This window comes from Spinacia oleracea, chromosome 5 (assembly GCF_020520425.1).
Source record: "Spinacia oleracea cultivar Varoflay chromosome 5, BTI_SOV_V1, whole genome shotgun sequence".
Classification (NCBI taxonomy): domain Eukaryota; kingdom Viridiplantae; phylum Streptophyta; class Magnoliopsida; order Caryophyllales; family Amaranthaceae; genus Spinacia; species Spinacia oleracea.
In genome coordinates this window covers 45480784-45486521 of record NC_079491.1, presented here as the reverse complement: position 1 = coordinate 45486521, position 5738 = coordinate 45480784, and the positions used below count along the sequence as shown (strand labels likewise).

Sequence of the window (5738 nt, the reverse complement as noted above, 5' to 3'; positions counted from 1 at the left end):
GAATATCTAAGCGTAGGGGCCACTTTGCAAAACGATCGCTTACATAGAAATCACCTCCTATCATCAAAATAATGAAACTTTAATTATTTCCATGTTCATTAAATTTCTAGCAACTTTATAAAATATAAAACCTTGTTAAATAATTAGAATTCAATCGTTCTTTAATGAAATAATCGTCTCAATTTGCAAAACTAATCCCTAGTACGAAAACATACTTTTTCCACCCTTAAAATCAATAAAAATTGACACTTTGGACCTTTTTATAAATCTGAAAATATAATTGATTATCATAATTAAATTAGTCACCTACTTTTGCTAATCAATTGACCCATTAGGTCTAGGTTAAAACCCTAACTTGAATTTCTCAATAAAACCAAAATAACATCACAAAAATAAATTCTTTATTACATAAACAAATCTGAAAATTCATGCTTTAATAATTAAAATACGCCTCATGAATCAAAACATATAAATCCTCCAAATACGGTGTTCATAACCGATTCCCAGCATTTTAATTATTCAAAACAATAATAATAATGTAATTTAAAATACGAAATTGAAATAGAATAGGTAAGGAAGAAGAGAATTATACCAATCCGGCCTATATCACGGAACAATCACGACTTAATGTGATTGGGCGAAAGAAGTGAACAAACGGAACAAAGCAACACACACACACGCCTTGTGCGTGTGCGCGCGCGAGGGGTAACGAAGAGCAGGGCAGCAGCGCGCTGGCGCGCGGGACGAGAGGGCGCGAGGGCGCTGGGCGCGCAAGAGACGAGAGCGAGAGGGTGAGGGACGTGTGTGGGCGCTGGGCATGAGCACGCACACAGCAGCAGCAACAGAACAGCAGCGCAGGGCACTCGAGTGCGCGTTGCGGCTGCGAGCAAGAGAGGGAGTGGGCGAGAGTGTGGGCGAGCAGCGAGGGCACGGCAGCACACGAGGCACGACGAGTGCTCGTGCTGTGCGTGCGGGTGAGCCGGACAAGAGAGGAGAGAGAAAGAGTGTGGGGCAAGCAAGAGAGGAAAGGCTTAATGAAAAATAAGGGGGATCATTAATGAGGAGATTCCTATTTATAGGCTCTCATATTTCTAGTGGGCTAGGCTTGGAAATTTGACATTGGGCTTAGCATTTAAATGATTGGGCTAGCCTTAAGCTTAGAATTAAATTATTTTGATTGTGCTCGATTAATAAAACGAGTTGGACTTTTCATTTAAAACCCAAACCTTTAAAATTACTTGCGACCCATTAAATTTCCCGACTCGAAAATTAAATTCGTTTTGTAATTAATTAAAATAATAAATATTCTAATTAATTAAAATACATTTAAATAACATTTAAATGCGAAATAAATTTTAAAAATCATAAAATGCTTTATAAATATAATAATAATATATATATATATATACATATATATATAATTATTATAAAAATACGAGGTATTACACTCGATCACCTCCATAGCTCTAGTCACGACAAGTTGCATGAATCTCCCACTAGAAGCAGAATCCAAAATAAGCTTAGAATCATTACCCAGACCATTATAGAATTGTTGAATCAAGAACCACGGTTGCAGACCATGGTGTGGGCACTCTCTCTGTAAATCCTTGAACCTTTCCCAGACCTCGAACAAACTCTCATCTGCCTGTTGAGTAATAGAAATAATCTGGCTCCTAAGACGAGCTGTCTTCTCAGGTATGCAGTATTTTACATAGAACGCAAGGGCTAAAGATTTCCAGTTAGTAATTTTCATAGCCGCTCGATTGATCCCATTGATCCATAACTTTTCTTTTCCACTCAGAGAAAATGGGAAAAGCATCTCCATAGTATGTTATGGGATCACATTCTTCTTCTTGATAGTAGATCAATATTGAATGAAAGACTATATATGGAGATTAGGGTCTTCACCCTTTTCCCCGCCAAACTGATGCCTTTCTTGAAACTGTCAGCATCAATGGTAGGCATGATTGCCTTAGGTAGCACATATAGACTTGGCTTAGAGTAGTCCGTAAGCCTCGGTTCTAGCACGTCCTCATCACCCATATCTGAATCTCTATGAAATAGATCACCAACAATATGTTCAGATTCAGGATCAAAATAGTCTCCCAACTGTTCAATAGATCTGCGTCGTCTACTAAAAGTTTGTTCGGGTTCATGATCAAATGGAAAAATATCACTAGTATCTACGGTCCTAGGCATAGACAATCAAAACTAATAAACAGTTGTGAGATCCGATCTCAAGGAATGGGAGTCCCTTGAGATATAACAATAATCTAGAACAAACAATTATAACAGAAAATAAAACCGTTTCCCCGGCAACGGCGCCAAAATTTGGTAAGTATAGTGGTAAGTATTCCCGCCTGTCACGCGGCTGACCCCGGGTTCGTTCCCCGGCAACGGCGCAAAAATTTGACAGGCGAAAGTCGTATCATCTAATCAAAGATAAAACTAATTCCACTAACCAGGTAGCAAGGGAAGTCAGGATTGAATCCACAGGGAAATGACGTTCTTTCTATTACTAAAATAAGGTCTAGACTATCGGGAAACAAGAGAATGATATGGTAAGGATAATAAAACTACAACGATATAAGTTAGATAATAAAAGGTCTAGGGCATAGGTTCACCAATGAACAACAATCCAGGATGATAAACAATATTAAAATATCAATAAAACAATTAATTAGACTAGCATGCTCTCTCGAATCGATACTAGTCATAGGCTCAAAATTAACAGGCTCTCGCTATGTATTAATCCCAATTCTACCTATTGAAACAAGCCTAAATATCAAATTGCATCTCTCGAATCTTAATTTGATATTGCTAGACTAATACAATTAGACCTGCGCAAATCTAATCGCATAGTAAATGAAACCAATCAATAGGAATTAACCAATAATACCAACAATCAACAACATTTAATCATCCCTTCATATTAGTTCATGGATTCCCAAACCCTGGAATAAAACTACTCACACATATTTGAAATAAGCAAAACAATGTTAATCAATGGAAACATAGTTAGGGACAATTAATAAAGCAAGTTAATGGATTGAAATTGAATAAACAAGCAAAGAATTGAATTATTACCTAAACGAAGAACGAACGAAGAACTAAAAGGTTGAAACTTTAATTGAGAATAAAATGAAAGTGTTTGATAATTTGAGAGTAAAATAACTAAGTGCATAATAAACTAAGTCCTTAAAAAGTAGAGAATAAGATGTCTACAATAAACTAAGGGTTTTGTTTATATAGTCTTGCCCAAAGAAAACGATTAAAACGATAAAAGAAGTCGCTCCGCACGCCCAGAGGTTGTCGTCGCCCGATCGGGCGGATGGAAAATGCTCAATAGCTGTTGCAAACTGTAGACACCTACTTTTGTCCCCATTCCCGAAAGGGAAGGTTCGATGATGAAAGCATAAATCTCCACTTGACAACGCATCTCCTATAAAATAACGAATCTCAATTCCCCTTTTCATTTCACCCGAAACCTGCTATTTATAGAAACCTGCTATTTATGGAAACCTGCTAAAAATAGTAACTGCCGTAATGGGTAGTTGTTAAAAGTGGCAAGTCATAAAAGATAGAAACCTGTCAGAATTAGGTGTTGCACTCCAACATAAATCCTAAATGAGATAGAAATTGCGAGAGAATCCTATTCCTAATATGATTCGAAAGTAAGAGTCACGTATTAATTAAAATCCTAACGAGCCTAGAGTTCGTAACGGGCCCAGACGCATCCCGTCACAAGGTTAATACGCACTAAAGGACTCAATTAAATCTCAAATACTCCGGATTCTAGGAATCCGAATCTGACTAAGAAAAACAGCCCAGACCCTATTTTCAACGCCTGGCTCTGGGCGCCGAAAATACCTGGTACGTGTTTTTTCCTAATTCCTCGTGGATTAGAGTTCTGCAATTCTATCTTTCCACGAACTCTTTTCTATAAATAGGGCCTTAAGTTCGACGTGAAAAGGACAACAACACACAATTATATTCTGAGTATTGACTCTAAACCCCTAAGCCTAAGCCTCACGCTGCAAAACTGATCACGCGTTCTGTCGCAATCGATCCATAAATCGAACAGAACGTATCCCGTCCCATAATTTGAGATTCGTTAAATAAAAGGAGAAATAGCAAAGTCAAAGTGGTTAGTTTTCTGAGAACCGTGACGCACCTCTCAAGGGTGCGTCGTAATGTGTCCCTTTTCCATGGTTTAATTGCTTTCCTCGCCCTTTTATGAACTGTTAAACTAACTAAAATCTGATTGTTCAATCACGCTTAATAAATATGATATTTTTGGGAAATTGGATTATCATGCTAGGTCCCTTAAAACAATCTAAATCAGATAATCGCGTTCGATCTAGTACTATATGTTGCATATTGATAAAATCAACTCAGATTAGTTTAATAGTTAACGCATGTCCCTTCAATTATTTATGCTGAGCTAGTAAGGATATCCTGCCTCTGGAGTTATCGAAGAGCGAGTACTCCTCTCGGTAGTTACAGTCCCCCGAACCCTCAATCTCTACCCTGCGGGTGTACGTTGAGCGATCCCCACCACCAGGGATCACAAGGGAACCTACGGCCGTCGTGGTCAAACATAATTGCACTCCCTTTATGTCACGATAACCAGGTTTTGTCAGTTTTTCTCATTGTCGTTAAAAACTGAATGGCGACTCCTATATTACTAGTCAATTGGGTGTAAACTCACAGGAAATCCAATTACACTTGATTTGACAAAAAGAAGCGTCACACCCACGAGGGACGAGGTCACGCAATAGCCTCGTTCTTTTTCGACCCCCTCACACAAACTGATCGCCCGATGGGCACCGGGAGACTGGCACGCGCCCGATCGGGCGCGTGCTGAATTCATAATTCTAGCCCGACGGGCGAGTGGCTGCCCTTGGAAACACTGTCGAGTCAAGGGCCCGATGGGCACCGGGCGACGGGCGCCCGATCGAGCGCGTGTTGAAGGTGATAAATCTCCTCTCGCTCGCCCGAGTTGGATTCCTTCGCCCTCCATTCGTAGGGTGTAACACCCCTAAAATTTGGACCTTTTATATAATAAAAAAAAAACCCTATTTTTATTTCATAAAATCATCGTCCAAACCTTGGGAGTGTCACTGCTACATTTATTCTCCATAGAAAATAAATGCAAAGCAACAAAATAATTTAAAACTATTAAAGTCAAAATTAACTAAGTGGTCTAAAAGGTGGCCCATAAATTATTACAACCATTTCCCATAAAATAAATAACAAAATCCAACTTAAACTGAAATATAAATTGTCTCTTGACTAGGTGGTTATTCTAAGCGTCTCCTCACTCATAGCCAAATACCTTTGCCAACCTGCAAAAATAGATAGAAAAGAGACAAGAGAGACGACTCCCAAAAATCAGAAAAAACTGAGTAATTCCAACTCCATCCCGTAAAATAAAATAATTTTATTATAAACAATATGTTAGCAAGTAAAATAAATATACACGAACGAGAATAATTTAATAATTTAAATTATTTAAATTATCACATATACAAGATAGTAAAACAAATAGACAAACGGTCACTTATTAAAGTACCACACAAGTCCGATCCATCTATTAACTAAGGCATGGATAACGAACTTTAGTAGGCCAGGACTAGTCCCTGCAACCACCCACTTCACTCACATGTAGGTCGGGGCTGGCCCCTGGAACCACCTACGATATTAAACAGCTTATGTAGGTCGGGGCTTGCCCCTAT

General features: G+C 38.6%; 1 non-coding gene across 1 annotated transcript; it reads left to right on the top strand.

The window, feature by feature from the left end:
- Positions 1-1574: 1574 nt before the first annotated feature.
- On the top strand, positions 1575-1681 carry LOC130462168 (small nucleolar RNA R71). The gene has a single exon (XR_008922304.1). It is a non-coding gene; the product is annotated as a small nucleolar RNA R71 (small nucleolar RNA).
- The last annotated feature ends 4057 nt before the right edge of the window (positions 1682-5738 follow it).